At 45.2% G+C, this 16,016-nt stretch overlaps 1 protein-coding gene across 2 annotated transcripts in view; it reads right to left on the reverse strand.

Annotated features, from left to right (window-relative positions):
• The window catches only part of LPIN1 (lipin 1), a 180,842-nt gene that overhangs the window by 107,505 nt on the left and 57,321 nt on the right, over window positions 1-16,016 (reverse strand). The window contains exon 1 of one of the 2 annotated variants that reach the window (XM_045286974.1): window positions 14,345-14,366. The exons of the other annotated variant lie outside the window; for it this stretch is intronic. The gene's annotated coding sequence lies outside the window, so the exon portion shown is untranslated. Of the gene's footprint in view, window positions 1-14,344; window positions 14,367-16,016 lie in introns of those variants that run through there. 2 annotated transcript variants of the gene reach the window in all.

Raw genomic sequence — 16,016 nt, forward strand, 5'->3', positions numbered from 1 at the left:
AATTATCAAGGGTTCATGAGGGAGGGGGAGTGGGAATGGAGGGGAAAATGAGGAGCTGATGTCAGGGGCTTAGGTGGAGAGCAAATGTTTTGAGAATGATGAGGGTAATGAATGTACACATGTGCTTTACATAATTGATGTATGTATGATTGTGATAAGAGTTGTATGAGTCTCTAATAAAACAATAAAAAAAGATACAGTATCTGGGTTCTTAAAGGCTTGAAGTTAAACAAGCGGCCATCTAGCAGATAAGCAACAAGCTCACATGGAAGAAACACACAAGCCTGTGTGATCATGAGGCGTCGATGGGATTAGGGATCAGGCATCAGAAGACCCAAAACAAACATATTGATGAAAATGATGGGGGTCAGAGAGGAGACCCAAAGCCCACTTGTAGACAATTGGACATTCCCTCACAGAAGGGTCATAAGGAAGGAAGGAATAAGCCAGGGTGCAGCATAGCACTGATGGAACATACAACATTCCTCTAGTTCTTTAATGCTTCCCCCCACACACACACTATCATGACCCTAGTTCTGCCTTACAAATCCAGCTGAACTGGAGCATGTACATGGGTACAGATAAGAGCTCTCGACAAATGGAATCCAGGAGAGATAAATCCCTCAGGAACCGTAATGAATGTAGCAATGCCATGAGGGTAGGGTGAAGGTGTACCATGAAGGTAGAGGGGAGGTGGGGGGAGAAGGGGGAGAAATGGGGAATTGACTACAATGATCACCATATAAACCCCCACCCCCACCCACCCTGCCCTACCCAGGAAGCCAAACAATAGAAACATGGGCAAAGGGAGACAGCAGATGGTGTAAGATATGAAAATAATAATGATTTCTAATTTATCAGGGGTCCATGAAGGTGAGAGGGTGGGAGGGAGAGGGAAAAAAGAGGAGCTAATACCAAGGGCTCAAGCAGAAAGAAAATGTCTTGAAAATGATGATGGCAACATATGTACAGATGTGTTTGATATCATTGATGTATGGATTGGTCTAAGAGCTGGAAGAGCCCCCAATAAAGTGATTTAAAAAATAATGAATCCGCTAACACCTCATAACCTGGATTAGCCTGGATGGCATCATGCTGAGTGAACGAACCTGATCACAAAATGACACATATCGTAGAAGGCCATTGTTTTTATGAGTCGAGAAAATATTTACACACACCCACACACCACTATTTGATGGTTATCGGGTGGAAGTGAGGAGAGAGGGTAAATCACTAAGCTGATAACAACCCACTGCCTTTGGATCCGTTTTGACTCACAGTGACCCCATAAGACAGAGTCAAAGTGCCCCAGAATGGTCCATTTGTGCAGGAGCATGCACCCCTTCTTCCTCCCACCACTAGCTAAATGGTAGTCATTTGTTAACTTAGGGGAAGGGCAAGGCAATATATAAGAGCAGCAGCAAAGAGGTTGAAGACAAAGGAAGTCGGTGCGAAGATTATTTAACAAGAGTGATAGACAACAGGGATAAATGCACTCATATATGCACAATCCTATCAGATCAGTAACAACAAGTGGATGTAAAGATACACAAGCTAAACAGGCGTGAGAAGGAGAATGAGACTACATGCATGAATATACAAAGGTACTTTCCCACAAACTGTTTGAAGATCAACTGTATATAGGTTTGATGGAAGCTAGTTCTGCATTTATAGTTACCTGTGCTGTAAACAAGGAGCTCAGGTGGTACAGTGGATTGCCCAATTGGACTGTTCACTGAAAGTTCGGTGGTTCAAACCCACCAGATCTGTAAGGTGAACAGTGACACTCTGCGGTCTTCAGAATAACCACCATTTGTGATCAAAGGGGCTGCCTTTGCCAAGGTCAAGGTCAAGGACGTGGGATAAGTGATGCTATGTTGGGGAAATTGTCATCAATGACAAGAAACAAAATACGTATGAATCTTAGAATGGGAAATTTATTTGCTCTGTAAACTTTCACCATTCACAATAAAAAGGGTTTAATTTTTTTTTCTTTTAGGAAAAGACTGTGTCTTAGTAGTAGGGAATTGCATACTCTAACAACTGTCGTCATCCCGATTTGGGGTCTATTATGACTTCTCAAGTGCCTTTGTGGCCACTGTCTCAGCTGCTGGTCCACACCGAAGGTGTTTTGAAGCGCTGCCCTGCCCCTTCTTACCATGAAAATTCATAATTAAAAAAAGGCAAAATGAACACCTATCCTCAAGTTGACACAAAACTTCTGTGTCTGTGTAGCAAGACAGCCCCTCTCTGAGTCTTGTGTGTGTGAGCATACGTGTGGGTATCCTTCTAGAGCATGTCTTACAATGGTCTCTTGAGCAATTCTGACCCCCCTAAACCTCCCAGCTACCGGGAGGGTTGGGATTGCAGCCCAAGCTGGCATTTCAAGGACAAGGTCAAAGGCCACACTAGCAGAGAGTGACATGAGGAAACTCCGCACACGCCACCTGTGTGGAGCCAACACACAATGAGCAGAACTTCTGGTGTGGGGACAATTCCCTGTTTCCAATCTAAGGACGCCTCCAGTAGAAGCACTTGACTTACTTCAAGTTGTTTCCCAAGCACCACCTGTACATTTTCCCCTTTGACTCCATTTTTTAACAAACGAACTGGGCCATGTCCCACATTTCTCAGCCCCAACTCGTGGTGGCTCGAGTACAGTGAGGTCAAACTGTTGTGCTCCGTGGAATTTCCATTGTGTAAATTTCAGAAGTCAGTCAGCCGGCTTTGCTTCCTACTTGGTGTTAGCCTGTAATTGCCACTGACAGCTGTTCAGCCTGGCAGCCACACACCGGGCTCCAGGAAGCAACAGATGGGTGGAGGCTGTGCTTGTGATACAGTGGCCAGAAAGAGAACCGGATGTCCTGCATGGAAGGTGAGAATTCTACCAGGGAACCACCACCATTAGGAACCAATATGTAAGCAACCAAGATACCTCTCTTTTATCTCTCCTCATTCTCTGTCTGCATAAAACCCATCAATCTCCTCTCTCCCTTTTCTGTCTGCAATCACACCACCAATCATTCTTGCGTGGTGTTGTTTTGTTTTGTTTTAGCCTTGCCCCCCCCCCAATTAGGTGAAGCTATGTCTATCGCTTCATCAATTTATATGTCAGGTTATTTTTTCTTATATGTTCCTATAATCAGCTTCAAGACAGAAAGATAAGTAGTGGGGGCTGCCCATTCCTTCCTTAGAGTCTGTCTGTCTATCAGAAAGAATAGTGTCTGGGGTCTCAAAGCCTGGTCTTCGCGCAAGCAACCATCTAAGTGAGGTGTGAATCAAGCCCACATGGAAGAAGCACACCGACCTGTGTGATTCAAGGTTGTAAAAAATAAAATCCAAATCTACAAGAAGGAATGGTATCCGAGCTTAATTTGTGAACACCAGGGTTTGCAAAAGGCACCATCTAGTTTCTTCGCCACACTTTACTATAGCATCCATATCACCAATGATCTCTTCGTGAGGGTGAGCATCAGGCAGGGCCATATCATAAAAACTAATTGTTCTTAGATTGGGGCTAGAATTACATGCAAGTCCAAAATCCATTCATGCATCTGCAGTTTATGAACCACTATACGTAAATTGTTGATTTGTACAGATTAAACTCTTAGTTGGCTCGACATTATTTACACAACAATAGGGGTTGGTGCTGAGGGAAAGCTTCCAATAATTAAGATATGTCCTAGTAAAACAAGGAGGGCACTGAAGTAGTAAGTATATAGTGGTCCCGGGATACCATTCATTGTACACCATCCGGTAAGGGAACCAAACTAACATTCAAGACTGCCAAACCGATAACCTTGGGATAATAGTCATCTGCTGCTTCGCCTAACAAATTACGGAGAGCCTCAAGGAGAATGGAAATTCCAGAGCACACACTTGTGCTCATGTGGAACCTGTGCCTGGATCAAGTGGCAGTTGTACAAACCGAATAAGGGAATAGTACATGGTTTACAATCAGGACAGGTGTGTGTAGGGCTGTATCCTCTCACCCTACTTATTCAATCTGCATGCAGTGTAAGTAATCAGAGAAGCTGGCTTATGTGAAGAAGGATGCGGCATCAGGATTGAAGGAAGGCTCACTAACGACCTGACAGAAGCAAATGACAGCACCTGGCTTGCTGAAAGTGAGAGGACTTGAAGGACTTGCCGATGAAGTTCAGGGATCGCAGCCTTTAGTGTGGATTGTAACTCAGTGTAAAGAAGACCAAAGTCCTCACAACTGGACCCATAGGTCACATCAGGATAAATGGGGAAAAGACTGAGGTTTTCAAGGATTTTTGTCCTGCTTGGAGCCACAATCAGTGCTCATGGAAGCAGCTGTCAAGAGATCAAAGGATTCATTGCATTAGGTACACCTATTGCCCAAGACCTCTTTAGAGTATTAAAAAGCAAGGATACTACTTTGAGGGCGAATGTGTGCCTGACCCAAGCCACGTTATTTTCCATTGCTTCACGTACATGTGAAAGTTGGATACTACATAAGGAAGATCAAAGAAGAACCGATGCATTTGAGTCATGGTGCTGACAAGAGTATCGAAAGTGCCTTGGGCTGCCAAAACAAAACAAAACAAAACCCCGCCAAATCTGTCTTGGAAGAAGTACAGCCAGAGGCTCCTTAGAGGCAAGGACTACAAGACTCCATCATATGTATTTTGGCGATGTTATAGGAGACACCAGTCGGTAGAAGGAAACATCGTGTCTGGTAGAGGGGCAGGGAAAATGGGGAAGATCCTGACACGATGGATTGACACAGTGGCTGCAATAATGGGCTCAAGGATAACAACAATTGTGAAGACTGGGCGAAACACTCTGGTGTGTCTTTCTGCTGCACACAAGGTTGCTCTGAGATGGAGCCCCCGGAGGTCACCTAACAGCAACTACTACAATTAAGTTTCAAGAAAGAAATCCTAGAACCAGCAGTCCCCTACTGAACACCAGTGAGGGAATCCTTCCTGGTCCTGAACGGGAAAGGTCTGGGCGGCGAAACCAATCTTCCACTGAGTTTCCCAGAGCATTAGCCATTGTTAGTCTGTTGTCAAGGACTTCCAAATATAAACAGCAGAGTGCAACACCATCGGGCTGAATACGATAAGCCGGTGTCAAGAGAAAAATTGGAACAGAATACCAGGAACAGGAGAGAAGACAGCACTGAGGCTGATGGGGGGCCTCGGTCCAGACTCGGGCCTTGGACTCTGAAACTCCCGACTTTTCCTTTTGTCAGCTATGTGCTCTGGGACAGAGGCCATTTGCTCTCTGTGGTCGTTTATAATCATTTGTCCATTTGAGAGGATTAAGAGCGAAGGGGTGGAGTCTAGCCAGTCAATCAGGTCATAGCCAATGAGGCCTCTGTGTAGGCATGGCCTTCCCCTGAGGATTCTGGGAACCCCAATACTCCTCCTTGGAGACAGTCTCTCTCTGGGAGACATTGCAGCTGACAAGGCACATGGAACCACTCTAGTGTCCTGAGCTGAAGAAGCCACGTAGAAACCACTGGCAGCGCTGAGATGCTCACAACTCAACCGGATCCACAAGACTTCCTGCCCACCGGCCTGTGATCTTCCTGCATTTGGCATCATTGCATGTGTTTCATGAGTCTGAAAAGGACTTTGTAGATTGGTGTCAGACATATGGGCTAATATCGGACTTATGAACTTGATCTAGACTGGGCTGGGATGTTTCCCTAATGTACAATTACTCTTTATATAAAGCTCTTTATTATGCACATATGAGTGTCTCTCTGGATTTGTTTTTCTAATCAACCCAGACTAACACACTCTCTCTGACCCTTGTTTTCCTTTTCTATAAAATTGGGTTGAAGATCTGTGTCACGGGTTATTTGGATGGTTTCATCAATGAACTAATGTATGTAAAATGCTGAGTGCAGTGTCTGACGCAGTGAAATGATTCACACTGTAATAGCAACTATGACAATGACTATCAGTGACTGAGTGCCTAGACATTGTATCAATAAGGCAGCATCGGGCTTGGGTCTTGGAGGATGAAGAGGACTTTTGACAGGTAACATGCAACGGGACACGTTTCAGACTGAAAGGACAGGTGTGAAAAGACCCTGTTCTTTCCCTGGAGATGAAAAGTGCAGCACAGGAAAAGAAGGCACACAACAGATGTGGGGGGGCGGGGGGTGATGGGCCATCCTTTCTACGTGGTTAGAAAGGGCATCCACTGAGGAGCTCGTGTCCTGCCCACCTCCGCGTGAATCGTCCATCATAAAACGAGACTGTAATGGGTGCCCTCACAGGGACCCATTTTCTCTCCTCCAGTTTGAAAGCAAGAATATATTTTATCCTCTTTCCACGGTGGTCAGTGTTTCCTGGCTCTAACAGGAAGGTCTCCCAAGACTCGTTGAGTAACTTGAGAATGGATTGGCTCATGGAGCTACATTAGCGCATGAAAAGAATAAACCACTGAAGAACTTAGAAGTTTGTTTCCCAGACTTGAACATTTGTTCCTTTGTATATGAGCAGAACCAAATCCATTGCTGCCGAGTGGATTTTCATGCCCGGTGATGCTGTAGGTCAGGGTAGAGTGCCCCATGGGGCTTCCAAGGCTGTCAACTTGACAAAACCAGACTGCCACCTTCTCAGCCCTTGAAGTGGTGGGTGGGCTTGAACCGCCAACATTTTGGCTAGCAGTTGAGTGCTTCACCACTGCACCACCATGGCTCCTTGCCTTTTGTACACAGGTTATGTTCCTTTCACCCAGCATATCACGTTTACATCATACGTAACATGATAACGCATGTAGACCATAACAAATGATAGCTCAGATTGCAAAGAATAGGAATCCCAGAACACTTCATGTGCCAGTCCAGAAGATATACATTGACCAAGACTCAGTCACTTAGACAGAACAAGGAAATACTGGTGGTCGCAAAACAGGAAAGATGTGTGTCGCCATAGGGGGCCAACCTGTAAATGGAAAACATCATCTGAGAAGTGGGACTACTGAAAAGCATGGCATTAGGATTAAAGGGGAACTTGGTTACAGCTTGTAATATGCAGAGGACACAGCCTTGCTTGCTGAACATGAAGAAGACAACCACTTACTGAGGACCAAAGACTCTAGTCTTTGGTATGAATTACACTTCAAGAAGTAAAAGAAAAAAATATATATATACAATCAATGTCCATGGAAGGAGCAGTCAAGAAATCAAACGACATGTTGCATTGAGCATATCTGATCCAAAAGACCTCTTTCAAATGGGAAAATGTCACTTGGAGGACTAAGCTACACCTGACTCAAGCCAGGGTGTCTTCAGTCACCTCACACACCTAAGGAAAATCAAAGAAGAAGAATCAATGCCTTTGAATTATGGTGTTGTTGGAGAATATTGGTTATTCCAATATTGAAGAATATTGAATATGCCACCAATATTGACTACAACACAGAATAAACTCATCTGTCTTGGGAGAAGTAAAGCCAGCATGCTGCTTAGAGGAGAGAATGGAGAGACTTCATCTCACATACTTTGCACATGTTCAAGTTGGCTGACCCAGGATGCTCAGTGGATGGCAGTTGACTCCTAAGAATATGGTGGGATGCAACACCGTTACTCGAGTCAGTCCTGATTTGAGTGAAAGAGAGTTTCCCCCCGAGATGTGGCCTGATTCTTATCAAATGGTCACTGGGGGAAAGTTGCTTTTCTTTTTATTGGGTCTGGATCCTGCATCTGGCTCATAGACTTCTGGTTCTTTGGACCTGAGCCTAGGTTTCCTGCTAATCCTGTATTGTTCACTAATCCTAGGAATCCTCAGAGGGCCACCATCTGATCCACTGACCTTGGGTTCATGCACCTCTCCAGCCTGTGGTCTTTTTACTGATCCTGGATTCATCAGTCCCCACAGCTAGAAGAGTAAGAAGAAGCTCCCAGCCTAACAGCTGACCCACAAACTTGGAACCTGCCTGGGCTTGGACGTCCCTGCTTCTAAAATTGTGTGAGCCATTTTCTTCACACACACACACACCCTACTGGTTTTATTTCTCTAGAGAAGCCAGCCTAAGACAGATGTTGCACTTGGTTAGCAAAAAAGAGGAAGCCCCTCAGCAAGATGGATTGGCACAGTGGCTTCAACAGTGGGCTCAAACCTAGGAACGATTGGGAGACTAACACAAGATCAGACAATAACTGTCTGTTTTTGTTGTACACAAGGTCACTGTGATTGGAACCTGGCTCTTCGGCACCTCACGACAGGGTTATTATTTCTATTTACCAATGTGGAAGCATGTGCTAGAGAGATTACGTAATTTGCTTAAGGACAAAAATGTCGGAAATGTTTCAGAAAGCTGAAGCACTGGAAGCACTTACTCTTCTATGTCAGGAAATCTGGAAGACATCTACCTGGCCAACTGACCGGAAGAGATCCATATTTGCACCCATTCCAAAGAAAGGCAACCCAACAGACTGCTCAAACTATAAGGCAATATTGCAGACATCACACACAAGTAAACTTCTACTTAAGATCAGCCAATGGTTGCAGCAGTACAGGTTCAGGTCGGATTTTGAAGAGGAAGGGGAACAAGGGGTGTCATTGCAGATGTCAGATGGATCTTGGCTCAAAGCGGAGAATACCAGAAAGATGTCTACTTGTGTTTCATTCAGTATTCCAAGGCATTCGACAGCATGAGCCATAATAAAGTGTGAGTAACGTTCAGAAGAATGGGAAGTCCAGAACTCTTCGCTGTGCTCATTGGGAACTTGTACGTGAATCAAGAGGCAGTTGTGCATACAGGACAAGGGAATGCCACATGGTTTTAAATCAAGAAAGGTGTGTGTCAGGGTTCTATCCTTCTACCATAGTTGTTTAATTTACATGCCAATCCAACCAGCAGAGAAGCTGCATTATAGGAAGAAGAGTGTGGCATCAGTATTGGAGGAAGGCTTATTAACAACCCGCAGCATGCAGGTGATACAACTTGTTTGCTGAAAGCGGAAAGACTTGAAGCACTTGCTGATGAAGATCATGGCTCGTAGTCTTCAGTCTGGGTGACAACTCAATAGAAGAGAGGCCAAAACCTCACCACTGGACTAATAGCTAACAGCGTGATAAGCAGAGAGAAAGATATAAATTGTCGAGGGCTTTGTCTTGCTTGGATCCACAATCAGCACTCATGGATGCAGCACCCAAGAGATCCAATGATGTTTTGCATTAGGTAAATCTGCTGCACGAGACCTCTTTAAAGGATTGAAAAGCAAGGCCGTTACTTTGCAGACTAAGGTGCGCCTCATGCAAGCCATGGTATTCTCCATTGCATCATCTGCATGTGAAAGTTGGACACTGAAAAAGAAGGACCTTAGAAAAATAGATGCATTTGAATTGTGGTGCTGGAGAAAAGTGTCGAAAGCGCCGTGGGCAGCTAACAGGACAAACCAATCTCCATACAGGCAAGGGTGGCGTGACCTCCTCTTACATACTTTAGAATCTTGTCCGGAGGGACCAGTCCCTGGAGAAGGTCGGTAAAGTGGAGGGGTAGGGGAAATTGATAGGCCCCTGAGGAAATGGATTGATGCAGTGGTTGCCGGAATGAACTCAAACATGCGAACAATTGTGAGGATGGCGCAGGACTGTGCAGTGCTTTGCTCTGCTGTGCACGGGGTCACTATGGGTCAGGGCAGACTCAAGGGCACCTAACAACAACAACTGTAGCATCTCATCAGTCCTTACCAATTATGGTTATCCTACCTGCTGCTAGGTCTTGGAATGTACTGTGTTGATGAAGAAGCACATATACCATTAGGCACAAATTTACTTGTAATAGTTTGAAATCTGCATTTAAATGTAATTGGTTTCATTTTTGTCTTATAGCTTGTCTTTCATATATTTAGAATTATTATGCAGTGATGGGGTCCACAGGCTTCTTCAGACTGCCGAAGGGATCCATGACACAAATAGTCAAATTCTTGGGTCAGATGGAGGTCTCAGATGCACACCAAGAAGCGCATTGCCCTTCCAGACTGCTCTGGGATATAGAGATGGGAGGAGGGTCACTCCCCCATTAGTAGCAACAACAAAAAGCTGACTAATTTCATATTCATGATTGATGAAAAATATGATTAACTGGCACAATATTTAAGGAGTGGATTGTTGACCTGAGGCAGATGCATCTGTACATTAACAAGAAGAGTTCATCAAGAATAGATAGTAAATAGGTGAAAGTCAAGAGCAGTCAAGTGGGACACTGCAAACCCACAGAAGCCACAGACCTGGAAGTACCCAGGGAGAACTCTCAGAAAATGGATTAAACCCCAATGAGAAAGGAACAAGTCACCCAGAAGACATGACCCCCCTCTTCCTTTTCTTTCTCTCCTTTTCCCCTTCCCCTGATGGGACAAAAGCCTTAAACTGTGAAGGGAAGGATAAGAATTGCTGTCATTCTTACGGACCCTAGTGAAGACTCCTTACAGCTCCAGGGATGAAAAGAGATCTTCTGGTGGAAAAAAGGAACAGGTGCTAGGCCAGAAGGGCACCTGCAGAAGGTCCCGAAGAACCGAGAAAGCCAGACCTGTGGGAGTGACAAAGAAAGTCCTTGTCTACCACTGAAGCTCAATCAGAATGCGAGTGGGCATCGCCCGCCCCACACTGCCAAACGAATTCCTTTTGGGTAACAAGAATGGTACAGAGGTACAGAACGGGACAGTGTACAGAGGATTTTTCTCAGGTGCCGTGCAAAGGAGAGCCAAGCAAAAGGGGGGGAAAAGAACTATAACAAATTCTGTAGAAAGAATCAAAATTACACAGGTCAGAAATTCATGTCTACATAATGACAATCGCATTGGAGAAGCAATAAATGAAAAAATTTAATGCCTAAATGATCGACTAGATCAATATATTTGGTGACTGCAGCTTATGGATAAGTACAATGTATGACAGCGATGTTACAAGGAACCCCACCAACTCGTGGGGACCCCACAGAGAGTTTCTGGGCCTGTCAATCTTAACGGGAGTGCAAAGTCTCAGCTTTCTCTCCCAGAGCACAAGTTGTTTCAGACGGCTGGCCTTGGGATTAGCAATCCAATTCGTCACCCACCACGCCCCCAGGGCTCCTTATAAGGAACAAGAGGGAAGAAATGGAATACTCTATTGTAGGGTGTTTGTTTCTGCTACTTGTGAAATGCATAATGCTACTTGAGAGTACACTTAGATTGGTTGTAAATAACTGTATGCTACAAGCTTGAAGTGTACCACTTTTTAAAAAATGTCCAACTAGATCAATAATGACTTTAAATGCAAATGATCAAAATAGTACCCATCAAAAGACAGATTTTCTAAAAAGCACCCAATTCTATGTTGTTTTACAGAAAACCCACCTTAAATCTCAATATGCCAATCAAAAGCAAAAGAACAAAGGAAACTATACACGGATAACACTAATCCAAAAACCTGAAGCAGCTGTATTAGTTTCTAACAAAGCAGATTCCAGAACAAGGAAATGTATCACACTTGGGCAGGCGGCATCATTACATAATGCTAAAAGGGCCAATGCAACAAGAACACATAGCAATCTTTAACCAGCATGTGCTTGGCAACAGAGCATCGAAACACTCGAGGCTCATGCTGATAGAACTAAAGGAGACGTAGCTACATCCACTATGGTAGCTGGAGACCTCAAGATCCCTCTGCCAAAACTGACCCACCACGCAGGCAGCAAATCAAGAAGGACAGAGTGGAACTGAATAGGACCTAAGATAGCAGGATCTAGTTGACATTTTTATAATCTGCTTCATTCAACAAAGGAGCCCCATGGTGCTGTAGGATATATATTGGGATGCCAACTTCCAGGTCAGCAGTTCAAACCCATCAGGGGCTTCACAGGAGAAAGATGAGGCTGTCTGCTCTACTATGTCTATAGGGTCACTGGGAAGGGGGTTCAACTAAATGGAAACAGGTTTGGGTTGTTTTTTTTCTTTCCAGGGGTGAAGGGATTTTCATCCAACAATACTAGAGTACACATTCTTCTCAAGTTCACTTAGAATATTTACCAAGATACACCACAGTCTAGGCCATGGAACACCCTTCAATGAATTTAAAAGAATACAAAGTATACCCCCAGAGCACAGCGGAATCAATTAGAAATTCATAACCGGTTGGCAGTTACAAAAAGACAAACTATGAGGAATTAAATAACATCCTCTTAAGTAATAAACAAGTAAAAGGAGAAATCAAAAGAGAATTTTTTATAAAATGTACAACTAAATGAAAGTGAAAATACAGCTTATCAAAATTTATGGGATGCAGCAAAAAACCTGGTATAGAGGGAATTTCATAGTATGTTCTTACAAAGCTAAAATGTAGGGCTACCATGTGATCTAGCAGACCTGCTCCAGATTATTAGGTGAACTGGTTGAAAACTGTGTCGCACAAAACCCGGCATGCAAATGTTCATAAAATCCATATGTATCATTGTTGAAAGTTGGAAGCAGTCATGATGCCCCCTAATAGATGGACAGTTAACTTGTGCTACAGCCATGCACTGGAACATTATTCAATGATAACAAGAGGTGTGTTCCTAAGTTACAAAAAGACATGGGAAAAACTTAAATGCATGTTGCTTAGTGGAAGAAGTTGGTCAAAAAGCTACATGCTGCATGTCTGGTTTCAACTCTGTGACATTCCGGGAGAGGTGAACCTATGCATACAATTAGAAGACGAGGGTCGTCAGGGGTCCAGGCAGAAGGGGGAGAGGTAAGTAGTTGCAACACAGGCTTCTTAGGATGGCGAGTCGTGTGACATTACGCATTTGTCAAAACCCCTGGGACTGCACAGCAGTGAGAGGACCATAAGAGAGGCCACAGGCATGACGGGTGAGGTTGCAGATAGACCTTAGAGGATCCGTGTGCAACAGCCAGCCAAAGTGAGTAGGGGAGAGATGCAGGGCTGAGGGTGGCGCGACACGTTTATGAAGTTTCTGACTGTGGGAGGGTTTGCCACGGGTTCAAGGTCCAGCTTATAAATTACCGATGAAAAGCGGTCATCGATGGAAGGCTGTGGAGTGTTATGATAGGCAGGCAGGTGGAAGCCCACACAGGGAAGCCTCAAACGGCAGGCTTAGGAGTTGGCACTTTATCTACAAAGCCCTGGGGAGCCATTCCATTCCAAGCTCAGGAGTAGCGAGTGAAATGCTGTGGAAGAGTCATGTGGAAAGAAAATGGGACAAAAGGTAGGAATGGAGCAAGCTGGTGGGAAGATGAGTAGTGGGGGCCACCTGAGGTACACGGCTTCTGCGATGGTCCAAATGGCCAACTAGAAGAGGGTCAAGCTGTGCTCCGTGAATTGGTTTCCATAGTTAAATGACAAAGGAACAGCACTTTTCCAGATGTTTCCCTGTTTCCATAGAGGAACGTGGATCATGCCGCCGGCTACCAACCAGGCTGGGCAGAATGAACCCTGAAGGACCCCATGTTGCTAAATGAAATCCTGGCAGCCTTCCTCCTTTCACCGGCTCTCTCCATATGAAAACCGGCCCTCTGTGCCTCTACAACGATCCAGATGAGCAGCACACGAGATCTCGGGAAGAAGGGTGACTTAGTAACCAAGGCCTGTGTTCCCCTCTCAGGGTCACTAGCATGGAGCCCGGTCTGCATGGTCTGGCCTCTTCTGAAAGGTCTCAGAGATCACCACCTTTTCCTAACTCCAAAAAAAAAAACCAAACAAAACCACAGTAACTTAAGTTCCTAATGAGATTGGATGGTGTGTGTGTGTGTGTGTGTGTGTGTGTGTGTGTTACTCTTATAGGCCTGGTTGCTCTCAGCACTGCAGATGCCTCAGTTGTTTGGAGCATGGGAAGCCAAGGGGGTGGGGGGCGCAGATAGGAGCTTCACCTACTTCACAGACATGCTGTGGACTGTCCTCGGGTCTTGGTTTGGGGATCGAAGGTGCTGCCCCTCCTGCCTCTTGGCCTTCTAACGGGGAATTGAACTCTGGAGGTTCCTGCTAGGCTCCCACTTGGAGAAGTCCCTGAAAACCCACTCAGTATCACATGCTGGTGCCGGCATCCCTGTGGTGTCTCCTTCGCACTTCTCAAGTTAAAGATAAGATGTTGGGGGGGGGGGGGCACTCACATTTGAATAAATAAGGTTTTTTTTAATGGACCACAAGGTATCATTCTCAAAATAATTCGTTTATGCTGAAGAGAGGGAGGTAATTGTCTAAAAGCCCAGGACAAGCCTCTTAACAAAGCAAAGAGCAAAACTGAAAGAGCAGGCATCTTGTTGAGGAGTCTCATCTCCCCAAATCACCACCGCCAGCAGGCGGGTCAGTCTGACATACAACCTCAAAAGCTACAGCAACCCCTCTGGGCTCACCCCTCCCTGCCTACCACTTACCTGCGCTATTTGTCCTCCCCATTGAAAGGGCATACGGCTGGGGCCCTGCTTCACTTCCGTTGATGCTGCGCTGAGGTCCCTGCTCATGGGAACATTGGCCTCCTCCTCCTCGATTTTCCTCTTTCTCATCGTTCTCGAGTGCTCAGCTGATTGGATCACTTACGGGCTGTTGTCAGGACAGGCATGGCTGTCTCTTTCCTGGTCTTGCCCCTCTCTCTCTTTTTCCTCTCGATCTTGCCCCTCAGTCCACCTCCTCCACTCCCATGCCCCCTCCTCCATCTTCCTGCCAGCCAGGCCCTCTGCTAGAGCTCTGAGGAAAGCTCATTGTTGGGTGGAGGATTGTGATGTTCTTCCCGGGGATTGTGACGTCAGTGTCGGGTGGTGCTCAGGTGAAGAGGAGGAAAAAGCAAAGCAGGAACAGCGAGGGGCCAGCCCGGTCAACACCGGAGGACAGCATGACCGGGTCCTTCCGTGAGATCAGTCTTCACTGCGTTGGTTTCTGGATTCTCAATGGGCTTGCCAGAAAGAACTTTCGATTCAGAAAGCTGCACTCCGATAAATTGAGAAGACGTTGAGGGAAGAAACTGCCTACTGTGGAAGTCTTACGCCTTTGAAGAGACTTCCGTAATAGATGTATTGAAGGAAAAGCCCTCCTCAGGAAACTTACGCTGTTTCTTGAAAATGCCCATAGCAGAGCCCCCTCTGTGAGGAATAATTTCCTACAGTATACACATTTGTTTGTTACAGTATACAATTTTTGTTCAATAAACTGAAATTTAAGGTTTTAAGATGGTGGTGGAGGGGAAACAGGAAATCTACAACAGAGAATGGAACCCTTTAAAATATCTCAGTATGGCTTTACAAAGGAGCCCATGGTGAGTACAAATGGGAAGTGTGTGCCCACTAACCAAGAAGGTGATTTACATACAACACCCCTCTCCACGCCCGCCCGCCCCCCACGGGCCTTACAAAAAGGTCTGACAATCTGCTTCTAAATGTTCACAGCCTTGGCAACCCCAAGGAGCAGTTCAACTCCCCCCACCCCACCCCCCACTGGATCACCGCGCATCGGAATGAACTTGATGACAGCCGGTTTGCTGTTTCATGTATTTTTGCAATACAAGCATTAGAAATCTGATTGGGTGTGACCCTACAAGCCCAAGCATTCAATTGAATAGCAAGGAATACATATATTTTTAGCTTAAATGCATTTTATTTTTAGATAACTTACACAGTATGTTTTTTGAGTTATTTTGCCCTTAAAAAATGGCTCTGTGGTAAACAGGTGGTGCTGACCAGCCCAGGGACGGGGGAGCAACAAGTGATCCCTAATCGGTGGCAAGGAGGGTGTGAGAGGCCTGGTAGGGATACAGCAAGGGCAATGTAATCAAGAGAGGTCACTGAAACCCAAATGAAGGCTGAGCATGACAGTGGAACAAGAGGAAAGTAAAAGGAAATAGAGGAAAGAACCAGGTGACAGCTATTTATAGAGGTTTTAAGACTGGAATGTACATATGTAAATATATTTATATAAGAGTGTGGGGAAACAGATCTATGTGTATATATTTATAGGTTTAGTATTAAGGCAGCAGATGGACATTGGACCTCCACTCAAGCACTTACTCAATGCAAGAACACGTTGTTCTATTAAATTGGCATTCCAGGATGCACA

Source organism: Echinops telfairi, unplaced genomic scaffold, assembly GCF_000313985.2.
Source record: "Echinops telfairi isolate 266 unplaced genomic scaffold, ASM31398v2 ScPeMD7_9;HRSCAF=40, whole genome shotgun sequence".
Classification (NCBI taxonomy): Eukaryota; Metazoa; Chordata; class Mammalia; order Afrosoricida; family Tenrecidae; genus Echinops; species Echinops telfairi.